At 33.0% G+C, this 15,872-nt stretch overlaps 1 non-coding gene across 1 annotated transcript; it reads right to left on the bottom strand.

Annotated features, from left to right (window-relative positions):
* Nucleotides 1-12,373: 12,373 nt before the first annotated feature.
* Nucleotides 12,374-12,479, bottom strand: LOC145621708 (small nucleolar RNA R71). Its single transcript, XR_014108516.1, has one exon. It is a non-coding gene; the product is annotated as a small nucleolar RNA R71 (small nucleolar RNA).
* Between the last annotated feature and the right edge of the window lie 3,393 nt (nt 12,480-15,872).

Genomic DNA, 15,872 nt, shown 5'->3' with positions numbered 1-15,872 from the left:
TCTTCTTGATGTGCATCTTTCTCTTCCTCAGTGATTTTTATCTCCGGAATAACATTCTCCATTACTTCATCAAGCCAACTCTTAACTGAAATATCTTCAGTAGCAATGCTCTGTTCCTTCCTCTTCGTGAAATTCCTTGTTTTGGGCCCAGAAAACTGCCTTGCTTTCTGCTTTTTCTTCGATTATGATCTTAAATTCTTACTTCCCTTTCCTTTCGTCCTCTTCACCATTAAAATCGAGCTTAAAATCGAAGAACAAAATCGTGGGTTTCAATCGGATTCACCACTTTCTCTCTCTAGTTCTTGAGAATTTCTCTCTCTAACTTTCATTTACTTTCACTTTCATTTTTGACTTTCATTTGACTTAATTAGCTTTAATGAATGCATTATACTTTCATTTGATTCGAAAAGCTTTGTTTGAATGTGTTTGACCTTCATTTGACTCAATTAGGTTTGTTGAATGCATTTGACTTTCATTTGAATAAAAAAAACTTTGTTTGAATGTGTAAGCTTTCATTTGACTCAATTATCTTTTCTGAATGCAATTGACTTTCAATTAATTCAAAAGGCTTTGTATGAATGTGTTTGACTTTCATTTGACTCAATTAGCTTCGTTGAATGCATTTGACTTTCATTTGATTTTAAAAGCTTTGTTTGAATGTGTTTGACTTTCATTTTGTTCAAAAAGCTTTGTTGAATGAGTTTGATTTTCATTTTACTCAATTAGCTTTGTTGAATGCATTGACTTTCATTTGATTTTAAAACCTTTGTTTAAATGTGTTTAACTTTCATTTGGTTCAAAAAGCTTTGTGTAGACACCTAAAAATGTCTCCCCAAAACCAAACCCAATGATGAACAACCTTTTACCGCCATTATTGGTCGGGTTGAGTATGTAATCCTTAGAGTGCTTAAATCCATGTTCCATTCAATACATTTCATAAACCAATTTAATTCATAGCCCATTTTCACCAAACCATAACTTATTTTCCTCATTTCGTGCCTTTAAACCCAAAATAATTCATTTCGTGTCCTTTTTATAAAAACGTTTAGATAGTTGGATGGGTCTTGAAAATAGCTTTCCAACGATATATTATGAGCCCAAATCCGAGTTATAACGAATAAGTTATGGCCAAAATACTAAACTGAGTCTTAACCGAATCTAAGCCCACCTTACCTACGACCCAATGATCATGTGGAGGGTCCAAAGGCTTAAATCCCACTCCTAATCCAATTAGGATTAATTGGAAGCTTATATAAGCTTCTAAAAGATCTTAATTATCCTTTTTGAAAAGATAAGATTAAAGCATTTGAAATAGAATAAAACTCCTCTAGTAATTTATTTCGAATTGAAAGACGTTCAAAGATTAACAGATATTATTTTCTTGCTTCATAGTTTTTATCTGATTCTTAAATGGTTGGATAGCTCTTGAAATTATCTTTCCAATGATATATTATAATATTAATTCCGAGCTATAACGATAAAGATATGAAATAAATAAGAAACTCTATCCAAAACTGACACCGTCTCACTATTTCGGCCATATCTTTTATTCTACAGAATATTTTAATCTTATTTCAATTGGGTTAGAAAGTAGACTTCAAGAGCTTTCCAATGATATCTTATTCAGATTATTCCGATTTCTGGATCAAAAGATATGATAAAAACAAAAACCGCAAAAACAAATGTCTATCGCAAGAGTTTTATCCGATTCGAATTCTTATCTTTTTTTTATTCGACCCCCTCCTTTTTCCCTATAAATAGAGGTCATATCTCCCCCTTTTCAATCATCAACAAGCTTGATCACCTAATCCTTCTCTCATCCTCTCTCCCTACACAAAAATTATTCTCTCCTCTCTCTCTTGCTCTAGCCTAAATTCTAGCCACCCTATTATCTCATTTTATATCCCTTAAGCACACTAAGGAGTCCATACAATACCCGAAGTTCTATACTTAAACCAAGGCGTGAAAGGTAGAATTAACTAAGGGTTTGGACCAAATCAACTCTATTTTTATTTAATTTAATTTCCATTTGATTTATTTTTATTGAAGCTACTAACAATTTATTCATGATGTAGCAATTTAAAGGAACGCGCGGAATGTGAGTAATTAATTAATTACTCTTATTTTTATTTTTTGTTGCTATTATCATGATTAGGGTTTATTTTTATTTGATTTTGACTAACGTTATTATTGTTAGATTGTTTCCAATATTAATGTTTATTCTATTATTATTTATGATCACCATATTTCATGTTAAAGGGAATATGTAATTGAATAACGCCTAATAAGATAATTTGGACAACCGGTTTAGGTTCCTTTTTAATCTTGTTGTTTAATCAAGTGATCACCAATATTTTAGAATAATGTGTGCATTAATATTAAACCAATTTAAAATAATAATAGTTTGGAGCAAATTGAATATTTTGTTTGTATGCCTTTGAGATCACAGGAATACTTTTCAATAGGAATCGAGTAGAGGCCAATACGGGCGAATGTGACTCCATGACTCACTTCGTACCATCATCCCCGATCTTCCTTTCGTGGTTCCGAACCATATGGAGTTAGTAATCTCATGGATTATGAATGGGGTGTAACCTTCACGGGTCAATCGTTGTTGCCTTTCGTTGTCCCTTTTCGTGATTGCCTTTTACGATCCGTGAACGGTTTACAAGTTCCATAAAAACTTGTTGGCGGCTCCCTACTTTCCTTGTCCCTAATTGTGTCCCTAATCGTTATGTCAATTCCCACTTCCTATGAGTGCCAAGCATATTCACAACATGCTTTAACGTAGGCGCACTTCAAATGACGCCTACACTTTGTTGAATGAATTTGACTTTCATTTCACTCAATTAGATTTGTTGAATGCATTTGACTTTCATTTGATTAAAAAAGCATTGTTTGAATGTGTTTGACTTTATTTGACTCAATAAACTTTCTTGAATGCATTTGACTTTCATTTGATTTAAAAAGCTTTATTTGAATGTGTTTGACTTTCATTTGAGTCAAAAAGCTTTTTTAAAGGCATTTAACTTTAATTTGATTCAAAAAGCTTTGATTGAATGTGTTTGACTTTCATTTGACTCAATTATCTTTGTTAAATGCGTTTGACTTTCATTTGATTCAAAAAGCTTTGTTTGAGTGTGTTTGACATTCATTTGATTCAAAAAGCTTTGTATGAATGTGTTTGACTTTCATTTGACTCAATTAGCTTTGTTGAATGCATTTGACTTTCATTTGTTTCAAAAATCTTTTTTTGAATGTGTTTGACTTTCATTTGACTCAATTATCTTCGTTGAATGCATTTGACTTTCACTTGATTTTAAAAGATTTGTTTGAATGTGTTTGACTTTCATTTGACTCAATTAGCTTTGTTAATTGCATTTCAATTTCATTTAATTTAAAAAGCTTTATTTGAATGTGTTTTACTTTCATTTGACTCAATTAGCTTTGTTGAATGCATTTTACTTTCATTTGATTCAAAAAGCTTTGTATGAATGTGTTTTACTTTCATTTAACTTAATTATCTTCGTTGAATGCATTTGACTTTCACTTGATTTTAAAAGCTCTGTTTGAATGTGTTTGACTATCATTTGGTTCAAAAAGCTTTGTTGAATGAGTTTGACTTTCATTTTACTTAATTAGCTTTGTAGAATGCATTTGACTTTCATTTGATTAAAAAAGAATTGTTTGAATGTGTTTGACTTTCATTTGACTCAATTCACTATGATGAATGCATTTAACTTTGATTTGATTCAAATAGCTTTGTTTGAATGTGTTTGACTTTCATTTGACTCAATTACCTTTATTAAATGCATTTGACTTTCATTTGATTCCAAAAGCTTTGTATGAATGTGTTTGACTTTCATTTGACTCAATTATCCTTGTTGAATGCATTTGAATTTCATTTGATTTAAAAAGCTTTGTTTGAATGTGTTTGACTTTAATTTGAGTTAAAAATCTTTGTTGAATGCATTTGACTTTATTTGATTCAAAAAGCTTTGTTTGAATGAGTTTGACTTTCATTTGACTCAATAATCTTTGTTGAATGCATTTGACTTTCATTTGGTTTAAAAATCGTTGTTGAATGTGTTTGACTTTCATTTGACTCAATTAGCTTTGTTGAATGCATTTGAGTTTTATTTGATTCAAAAAGCTTTGTATGAATGTGTTTGACTTTCATTTGACCCAATTACCTTTGTTCAATGCATTTGTCTTTCATTTGATTCAACATATCTCTATTTTGTTGCTATTGAATACAAGTTGTCTTACTAGTTGTTGCTAAATTTCATCAAATTTTGTCTCGTTTCCATATATCAACAAATTCTGACAACTAATTTTTTAGTTGTAGCGATTTAGAAACAAATTGAGGCAATAAATTTTGAGTTGTTCGAATTAGAAATTAGCCGTCTCATTATTGTTGCTAGATGACAACAGATTTTTATTTGTTGTCATTTAGCAATGCCATTTTTCAATACGTTTGGCAATAAAATTTCTAGTTGTTGCTATTAGGGACACTTGTTTTACTATCTGTTGCTAAAATGACATCACATTTTAATTTGTTGCCATTAGAAGCAAGTTGTGTTATAAATTGTTGCTAATTTATTAAGAGTCATTGAAGTAATTTACATAATATGTTGTAACAAATAAAACGAAAACAAGTCATCTTGTTCTATACAAAAGAAATATTAGAAGGAATTGTTAATCATTCAATCACTTTTAGCAATAAAATGAAGGCGATAATATAATATATATTATTTTATAAGTTCATTAGAAAGAAAATGTAGATAATGGGAATGCTTCTTACTATTTTGCTCGAATTTGCATGATTTTGGTTCTATAACACCTTAAAACCTTATGATTTTCTTTGTTTTTGATTTCTTTTGTGAGGCAGTTATGAATACATATATTTGACATGACTTAAGCCTTTTCAAGTTCATTAAAAAGAGCATGTAGAAAATGGAAATGCTTCTTCCCATTTTTCCCGAATTTGCATGATTTCGGTTCTACTAGACCTTAAAACCTTATAACTTGCTTTGTCTTAGTGATTTATATACTTAGGCAGTTACTTATACATATATTGGAAATGATTCAAGACTTTATAAGTTCATTAGAAATAGCATGTAGAAAATGGGAACGCTTTTTACCATTTGCGCCGAATTTGGTTCATTTTGGTTCTACAAGACCTTAAAACCTTATAACATACTTTGTTTTTGTGCTTTCTTTTGTTAGGAAGTTATAAATACATATATTTGACATAAATCAAGCCTTTTCAAGTTCATTAGAAAGAGCAAGTAAAAAATGGGTGCTTCTTCCTATTCTCCTCGAATTTGCTTGATTTCGGTTCTACCAGTCCTTAAACCCTTATAACTTGCTTTTCTTTTGTTATTTCTATGATTAGGAATTATAAATACATATATTTAACATTATTCAAGTTTTTTTTTAGTTCATTAGAAAGAGCATGTAGAAAATGGGAATGTTTCTTACTATTTTGCCAGAATTTGCTTGATTTTGGTTCTACAAGACCTTAAAACCTTATAACTTGCTTTGTTCTTGTGATTTCTTTTGTGAGGCAGTTATAAATACATATATTTGACATGAATCAAGCCTTTTTAAGTTTATTTGAAAAAGCATGCTGAAAATGGGTACGCTTTTTCCTATTTTGCCCGAATTTGCTTGATATTGGCTCTACAAGACCTTAAAACCTTATGAATTGCTTTGTTTTTGTGATTTATTTTGTGAGGCAGTTATGAATACATATATTTGACATGACTCAAGCCTTTTCATGTTCATTATAAAGAGCATGTAGAAAATGGGAATGCTTCTTCCCTTTTTCGCCGAATTTGCTTGATTTTGGCTCTACAAGGCCTTAAAAATTTATGACATGCTTTATTTTTGTGAATTATTTTCTTAGGAAGTTATAAATATATATATTTGACATGAATCAAGCCTTTTCAAGTTCATTAGAAAGAGCATGTAGAAAATAGGAACGCTTCTTCTCATTTTTCCCGAATTTGCTTGATTTCGGGTCTACCAGACCTTAAAACCTTATAACTTGATTTGTCTTAGTGATTTCAATTCTTATGAAGTTACAAATACATATATTTGACATGATTCAATCGTTTATAAGTTCATTAGAAAGAGAATGTAGAAAATGGGAACGCTTCTTCCCATTTGGGCCGAATTTGCATGATTTTGGTTCTACAACACCTTAAAACCTTATAACATGCTATGTTTTTGTGATTTCTTTTCTTAGGAAGTTATAAATACATATGTTGACATAAATCAAGCCTTTTCAAGTTCATTAGAAAGAGCATGTAGAAAATGGGAACGCTTCTTCCCATTAAGCCCGAATTTGCTTGATTTCTGTTCTATTGGACCTTAAAACCTTATACCTTTCTTTAACTTAGTGATTTCTATGCTTAGGCAGTTACTAATACATATATTTGACATCATTCAAGCCTTTATAAGTTCATTAGAAAGATGAAAGTAGAAAATGGGAACGCTTTTTATCATTTGGGCCGAATTTGGTTGATTTTGGTTCTATAAGACCTTAAAACCTTATAACATCCTTTTTTTGTGATTTCTTTTGTTAGGAAGTTATAAATATATATATTTGACATGAATCAAGCCTTTTCAAGTTCATTAGAAAGAGCATGTAAAATATGGGTGCTTCTTCCTATTTTGCTAGAATTTGTTTGATTTCGGTTCTACCAGTCCTTAAAATCTTATAACTTGCTTTTTTTTTTTTATTTCTATGATTAGGAATTATAAATACATATATTTAACATTATTCAAGTTTTTTTTAGTTCATTAGAAAGAGCATGTAGAAATTGAGAATGCTTCTTTCTATTATGCCTGAATTTGCTTGATTTTGGTTCTACAAAACCTTTAAGCCTTATAACATGCTTTGGTTATTGTCATTTCTTTGGTTAGGAAGTTATAAATACATATATTTGACATGAATGAAGCCTTTTCAAGTTCATTAGAAAGAGCATGTTGAAAATGGGTACGCTTTTTCCCATTTTGCCCAAATTTGCTTGATTTTGGCTCTACAACACCTTTAAACCTTATAACTTGCTTTTTTTTTGTGATTTATATTCTTAGAAAATTATAAATACATATATTTTATATGATTCAATAATTTATAAATTCATTAGAAAGAGCATGTAGAAAAGGGAATGGCTTCTTACTATTTTTCCGGAATTTGCTTGATTTTTGTTCTACTAGACCTTAAAACCTTAAGTCTTGCTTTGTTTTTGTGATTTATATTGTTAGGAAGTTATAAATACATATATTGACATGAATCAAGTCTTTTCAAGTTTATTAAAAAAACCATGTAGAAAAAGGGAATGCTTCTTACTATTTTGCCTGAATTTGCTTGATTTTTGTTCTACATGACGTTAAAACCTTATAACTTGCTTTGTTTTTGTGATTTCTATGCTTATGCATTTATAAATACATATATTTCACATGATTCAAACAATTATAAGTATGTAGAATTTGGGAATGCTTCTTACTATTTTACCCAAATTTGCTTGATTTTGGTTCTACAAGACCTTAAAACCTCATAACATGCTATAATTTTGTTATTTCTTTTCTAATGGAGTTATAAATAAATATATTTGACATGATCCAAGCATTTATAAGTTCGTTAGAAAGAGCATGTATAAAATGGGAACGTTTTTCCCATTTTGCCCGAATTTACTTGATTTTGGTTCTACAATACCTTAAAACCTTATAACTTGCTTCTTTTTTGTGATTTATAAGCTTAGAAAATTATAAATACATATAGTTGATATGATTCAAGAATTTATAAGTTCATTAGAATGAGCATGTAGAAAATGGAAAGGCTTCTTACTATTTTGCTCGAATTTGCTTGATTTTGGTTCTACAAGACCTTAAAACCTTACAACTTGCTTTGTTTTTGTGATTTATTTTGTTAAGAATTATAAATTCATATATTTGACATGAATCAAGCCATTTAATTTTTATTAAAAAGAGCATGTAGAAAAAGCGAATGCTTCTTACTAGTTTGCCCGAATTTGCTTGATTTTAGTTCTACAAGACCTTAAAACTTTATAACTTGCTTTGGTTTTGTGATTTCTATGCTTATGCATTTATAAATACAAATATTTCACATGATTCAAACAATTATACGTTCATTAGAAAGAGCATGTAGAATTTGGGAATGCTTCTTACTATTTTGCCCGAATTTGCTTGATTTTCGTTCTACAAGACCTTAAAATCTTATAATTTGCTTTGTTTTTGTGATTTATTTTCTTATGGTGTTATAAATACATATATTTGACATGATACAAGCATTTATAAGTTCATTAGAAAGTGCATGTAGAAAATGGGAACGTTTCTTCCCATTTTGCCCGAATTTGCTTGATTTTGGTTCTACAAGACCTTAAAACCTTATAACTTGATTTTGCTTTGTTATTTATTTTCTTAGGTAGTTAAAAATAGGTATATTTGACATGATTCAAGAATTTAGAATTTCATTAGAAAGAACATGTAGAAAATGGGAATGCTTCTTACTATTTTGCCCGAATTTGCTTGATATTGGTTCGACAAGACCTTAAAACCTTAATACATGCTTTGTTTTTGTGATTTTTTTTCTTATGCAGTTATGAATACATATATTTGACTTGAATCAATCCTTTTCAAATTCATTAGAAAGAGCATATAGAAACTGGGAACGCTTCTTCTCATTTGCCTGAATTTGCTTGATTTCGATTCTACCAGATCTTAAAACCTTATAAATTGCTTTCTCTTTGTTATTTATTTGCTTAGGCAGTTAGAAATACATATATCTAATATGATTAAAGCCTTTATAATTTCATTAGAAGGAGCATGTAGAAAACGGGAATGCTTCTTCCCATTTTGGCCGAATTTGCTTGATTTTGGTTCTACAACACCTTAAACCCTTATAACATGCTTTTTTTGTGATTTATTATATAGGAAGTTATAAATACATATATTAGACATGAATCAAGCCTTTTCAAGTTCATTAGAAAGAGCGTGTAGAAAATAGGAACGCTTCTTCTCATTTTGCCTTAATTTGCTTGATTTCGGTTTTACCAGACCTTAAATCCTTATAACTTGCTTTGTTTTTGTGATTTCTATGATTAGGAAGTTAAAAATAAATATATTTGACATGACTCAAGAATTTATAAGTTCATTAGAAAGAGCATGTAGAAAATGGGAACGCTTCTTACCATTTTGCCCGAAAATGCTTGATTTTGGTTCTACAAGACCTTAAAAACTTATAACATCCTTTTTTTGTGATTTATTTTGTTATGAAGTTATAAATACATATATTTGACATGACTCAAGCCTTATCATGTTCATTAGAAAGAGCATGTCGAAAATGGGAATGCTTCTTCCCATGTTGCTCGAATTTGCTTGATTTCGGTTCTACAAGACCTTAAGACCTTATAACTTGCTTTTTTTTATTTCTATTATTAGGCAGTTATAAATACATATATTTGACATGATTCAAGCATTTATAAGTTCATTAGAAAGAGTATGTAGAAAATGGGAATGCTGCTTACTATTTTGCCCGAATATGCTTGATTTTGGTACTACAAGACCTTAAAACCATATAACATCCTTTTTTTATGATTTATTTTGTTAAGAAGTTATAAATACATATATTTGACATAAATCAAGCCTTTTCAAGTTCATTAGAAAGAGCATGTAGAAAATGGGAACGCTTCTTCTCATTTTGCCGGAATTTGCTTGATTTCGGTTCTACCAGACCTTAAAACCTTATAACTTGCTTTGTCTTAATTATTTCTATGCTTAGGGAGTTACTAATTCATATATGTGACAAAATTCAAGCCTTTATAAGTTCATTAGAAAGAGCATGTAGAAAATGGGAACGGTTCTTCCCATTTGGGCCGAATTTGGTTGATTTTGGTTCTACAAGACCTTTAAACCTTATAAAATCCTTTGTTTTTGTGATTTATTTTGTTAGGAAGGTATAAATACATATATTTGACATGACTCAATCCCTTTCAAGTCCATTAGAAAGTGCATGTAGAAAATGAGAACGCTTCTTCTCATTTTGCCTAAATTTGCTTGATTTCGGTTCTATCAGACCTTAAAACCTTATAAATTGCTTTCTCTTTGTTATTTATTTTCTTAGGCAGTTACAAATACATATATTTTACATGATTCAAGCCTTTGTAAGTTCATTAGTGATGAGTGACATTTATGGCACTCATTTTGTCCCTTTTTGGATGAATTTTATTTCATTTTATTTCTCTTTTCTTTAGTTTTCCTTAGTTTTATTCTATTTTTCTTCATTTTATGCTTTTTGTAGTTAGTTTCTCTATTTTATGTGTTTTCTATTGTACTTGCTATTTTTCCTTTTTACTTATCCTTTGTTTGTAGGTTGTGATTTATTGTCCAAGGATTCCCGAGCTTCCTCTCCATGGTCTTTCATTGATTTTCATGCCTAAAGCTTGTGCAAGAAGTTTCAAGTCAAAGGAGGATCAAAGGATCATGCTTCAAGGCCTTATATATGCCTTTCTCATAGGTTATATCCTTCAAGAAATTCAAAAAAGTTTCTACCTACCTTGTCCTCCATCACCATCATCTAGGATGTGTGCACCCCATGAGCTAGGACGAAGAAGAAGAAAGGGAGCTCCAGTTTTTGTGAGGGTGCACTCAGGGAGTGTGCGGCCGCACATCTATCGAGTGCGGTCGCACAACAGATGCGTGCGGGCGCACCTTTCTGGGTGTGTTCCCGTGCGCGCTTCTCTTTCTCCTCCGAGCGCCCGCACCGGCGTGGGTCAATTTTTGGATGTCAATCCTAACTTCCTCTTTGTATTGATAGTTATTTCTTTCCTTTTATGGAGAGAGAATTAGATCTTCATTAGTTAGAATTAAATTAGATTAGATTTAGAGAGAGAAAAACACTAGTTCTTAGCATTTTTAGAGAGAGAAAATGTAGGTTTGATGATTGATGATTGAAGTTTGCTACATTTGATTTGATTTCTATCAAGTTTGTAACGATTCTTTACTCTTTAATGCAATTTAATGTTTGATTTCATTAGTATTGTTGTTTGATTTGGATAATTAATAGTTTGATTGATTTGGATTGAATTTGTTGATTTCAATTGATGAATTTGGGTATGATGATTAGTTTAGCTTTGATTTTGATGTTTTTCATGGATAATGAGTAGTTTTATTGCTAGGGTAGTGGTGAAGCATGTATTAATGATGAATTGAGATTAATTTGGGGGAAATTAATTGAGTTGATAATGTGATTAAATTGGATGATTGATTTTGTGCATGTGTGTGCTTGATTAGGCTTGATCACCTTTGTTATTCACACTAGATTGCATTGTGAGTTCACATTGATGCGGACCATTGATTTGTGGCTTACATTTACTCGATTGAGATATCTTGTGAAGTTTTCTAGCTAGTGTTTGATGTAGTTGACGCTAATTAGACCTCTAGGAGATTAGCATGATGTGCTCTTTTGGTTGCAATTTCGGCTTTCCCACACATTGCTTGACTTGATTGGTTGTTTCCCCAAGTTGATTGAACTTCTTTGTTGATGCATGTGGATTCATTCCCCTAGTGCCATTGCATTTGATTAGTACAAGCTTTTTGCATTGCCTAGCTTAGCTCTAGTTTCTACCATAAACCCCTACTAGACTTCGGAATAGCTTGATTTAGGCAATGTCTATTCGACCTCCATTCCTTTGGGTTCGACGTTGACTTACCACTACACTTTATAGGGGTTAGTTGAGTTACAAATTTTGTTTGATTGGGTGGGGTGGTAGCCCAACGACCTACCGTTCTTCATCCCATCAAAATGGCGCCGTTGCCGGGGAGTGGTGCTTTGAGTGCATGTTGTTGTTGAGTCTATTCCATTCTATTTGCAAAATACAAAAAGATTTTACACTTTAGGCTACACTTGTAGCCATGCTACTAATATTTTCTTTGAGTTTTGTATGCATAGATCCCAAGCCATGGGAGAAAATTCAAGAGTTGCCTTGAAGGAACTAGGAGTGCCCGGTGCATATAGGTATGAGCGGCATAGCTCCACCTACAACACCGAAAATTGACTTTGAAATTCGGCCGGCAATGATCACCCTAATTGAGAGGAGACAATATAGTGGGGCTAAGAATGAGAGCCTATTCAACCATCTTAAGGAGTTTGAAAAATATTGTAACACAATCAAGGTCAATGGGGTATCTCAAGAGTTTATCCGCCTTAAGTTGTTCCATTTCTCTCTCATAGGAAGATCATTGGAATGGCTAGATAAGGAAGTGAAGCCCAATTATTTGAGAACTTGGGATGACATCACCAAAGCTTTCTTTTTCCGATTCTATCCTCAAAAGAAGACGGCGGAAGCAAGAGCTTTGATTCAAGGGTTCAAGCAAAAGCCAAATGAAAGTCTCTATGAACCATGGGAAAGATTTAAGGATTATCAAAGGGAGTGTCCACACCATGGGATTCCTACCTATCAAATCATAAATATCTTCTATGGTGGGTTGAGTTCTCATGGGAGAGCAAGTTTGGATGCCGGAGCCGGAGCCCCAATCATGAACAAAACGGAAGAACAAGTGGTTGATGCAATTGATGAAGTGGTTCGTCATTACATGAATTGGCAAGAAGTGGAGAGAGAACCAACAAGCAAGGGTTACTCGATCAAACAAGTTAGTGCCATCAATGATTTGACTACTTTGATTGCGGATTTAGGGAAAGAAGTTATGTCTCTCAAAGAAAAGCTTGAGAAGCCCCCTTCCCAAGCTCCAATTCTTCCCTCCCAAATTAAGGGGAGAGGTACATCTTCTCACTCTAACTCTAATCTTTCTTCTTGTTGCATGATTGTGGAATGTTGGCCTTCTGAATTATGTAGAATGAATGATCATAATGCTTCTATGTGCCCAAATGTTCCTTGTAATGAATGTGATGGCACTAGGAATTATCATATGAATCATGATGATTATAACCAAAATGGAGGTTATAGAAATCATGGATACCAAGGGATTCATGGTAACTATAACCATCATGGTTGTAATGTTCATGGCCATGGCCATAGACATGGGGATCATAATCAAGGTTATGATAACCACGGTCAACAAAGGAGCCAAAATCAAACTAGGGGTAATTGGAATAATCAAACTAGGGGATATTTTCAAGCAAATCTTCAAAGAGGCTCCCTAATTGATTTAGTTCCAAATGCTCAAAGTCCAAGTGATAATTCCAATGATCAATCATTTTCTTCTAGGGAATTTTTGGAAAGTGTCATTGAGAAACAAGCCAAAACATTGGAAATTTATATGGCTTTGAATGAAGAGAAGTTTAATTACATGTTGGCTTATAACAAGGATTTAAGTGAAAAACTTTCTCAATTGACTAGTGTGTTTAAGGGATATGCAAACTCTTCTTCTTGACTTCACCTAGTCTAGATTCTAGGAACCCTATGGATGCCATTGTTACTAGAAGTGGTAGGGTCCTTGAGGGAGGTGTGCCTAAGAAGAGTGTTGCTAGAGAGAGCACTAGTAAGAATCCCATTGAAGTTGAAGGTGATGAATGTCCTTTGAGTGAAAATATTGATGAGGGACGAGTAGAGAAGGTGATAGAGAAAGAGAAAGAGAAAGAGTTTTGCAAACCAAAGCTTCCTTACCCCCAAAGATATAATAGATATAAGTTGGATTAGCAATTTGGGAAATTTGTAGAGATGCTTAAGCAACTTCATCTAACTCTTCCTTTCACCGATGTTGTTGAACAAATGCCAAACTATGTTAAGTTCCTTAAGGATATTTTGAGTGGAAAAAGGACTTGTGATATGATGGAGACAATTAGCCTTACCGAACATTGTAGTTCAATTATCATTAACAAGATGCCTGCTAAGTTGAAGGATCCCGAAAATTTTTCCATCCCTTGTGCCATTAACAAGACCCAAATTGATAATGCCTTATGTGACTTAGGAGCTAGTGTTAGCCTTATGCCATATTCGGTTTATCAAAGATTAGGTCTAGGGGAACTTCTACCTTCCAAGATTACTTTGCAATTAGCCAATAGGTCGATCAAGATTCCTAAGGGGAAAGTAGAAGATGTATTCCGGTTGATTTTGTAGTGTTGGATATGAATGAAGATGCTACAATACCTATCATCTTAGGTAGACCTTTCCTTGCTACATCGGGGGATATGATAGATGTTAAGAGTGCTAAGATTTCTCCTAAGATTGGAGAGGAGGTATTTGAATTTGATTTGAATGAAGGAATGAAATATCCCTCTTCTTCTTTTCAGAATTGCATGAGAGTTGAAGTGCTTGATAATATTGTGAATTCCATGCATGAGCACTTGCTAACATCTAATGATCCTCTTGAGTGTGTTTTATTGAATAAGGAAAAGATAGGTATCCCAAGCAAGGAAGTGCAATTGTATGAAGATTTTCTTGATGGAGGCAATATAGGGAGTGATGAAGAAATTTGTATGGGGATATCAAGTCAAGATGATTTGCAAGTGGCCTCAACCAAAGAAGGTAAAGATGTTCCCATGGTAGAGCTCAAACCTCTACCATCACACCTTAGGTATGAATTCTTAGGCCCTAATTCTACATATCCTGTTATTGTTAGTGCATCCTTGAGTGAGAGCCAAGCTCAAGCGTTATGTGGTGTTTTGAGAAAGCACCAAGGTGCTTTGGGTTACACAATTGATGATCTTAAAGGCATAAGCCCCGCCTTGTGTACACACCACATAACACTTCACCCTACCTTCTATTGAACGACAAAGGAAGCTACATACCCAAATGGGAGAAGTAGTTAAGGAAGAGATCACCAAGCTTTTGGATGCGGGAATCATATTCCCCATCTCAAGCTCAAGGTGGGTCTCCCCCGTGCATGTCGTTCCTAAAAAGGGGGGTATGACTGTAGTTGAGAATGAGAAAGGTGAACTCATTCGAACTAGAATGGTCACCGGTTGGAGGATGTGTATAGACTATAGACGTCCAAACACATCAACCAAAAAGGATCACTTCCCTCTCCCTTTTATTGACCAAATGCTTGAAAGGTTGACTAGGCAAAAATTCTATTGCTTCCTTGATGGATATTCGGGATTCTTTCAAATTCCTATTCATCCCGAGGATCAAGAAAAGACAACCTTCACATGCCCCTATGGTACTTTTGCATATAGAAAAATGCCCTTTGGATTGTGTAATGCTCCGGCGACCTTTCAAAGGTGTTTGATGAGCATTTTTAGGGACATGCTTGAAGAAGAAATGGAAGTTTTCATGGATGATTTTTCCGTGGGAGGTGTTTCATTTGAGGATTGCCTCAAAAATCTTGAAAAATGTCTTGAGAGATGTGAAAAGGTTAATTTGGTGCTTAATTGGGAAAAATGCCAGTTCATGGTGGAAGAAGGGATTGTGCTAGGCCATAAGATTTCTCATAAAGGCATTGAAGTTGACAAAGCTAATATTGAGGTGATAGAGAAGTTGCCCCCTCCGGTTAATGTGAAGGGAGTAAGATCGTTTTTGGGTCATGCCGGGTTTTATAGAAGGTTTATCAAAGACTTTTCTCTCATTGCTAAGCCTTTAAATGATCTTCTCCAAAAAGATGTTGATTTTTGCTTTGATGATGCTTGTTTGGAAGCTTTTAATAGATTGAAGAAAGCTTTGAAATCTACTCCTATTGTCCAAGCCCCTAGATGGGATTTGCCATTTGAGCTTATGTGTGATGCAAGTGATACGTCCATAGGAGGTGTGTTGGGTCAAAGAATTGACAAAAAGCTTCATGTCATCTATTATATGTCGAAGACCCTCAATGGTGCTCAAAGAAATTATACAACAACGGAAAAGGAATTCTTGGCTATTATTCATTCTTTTGAGAAATTCCGTTGC

Source organism: Chenopodium album, chromosome 27 (assembly GCF_948465745.1).
Source record: "Chenopodium album chromosome 27, dcCheAlbu1.1, whole genome shotgun sequence".
Lineage (NCBI taxonomy): Eukaryota > Viridiplantae > Streptophyta > Magnoliopsida > Caryophyllales > Amaranthaceae > Chenopodium > Chenopodium album.
Note: the sequence above shows the minus strand (reverse complement) of the source record. Positions and strands in the feature narration are given on the sequence as shown.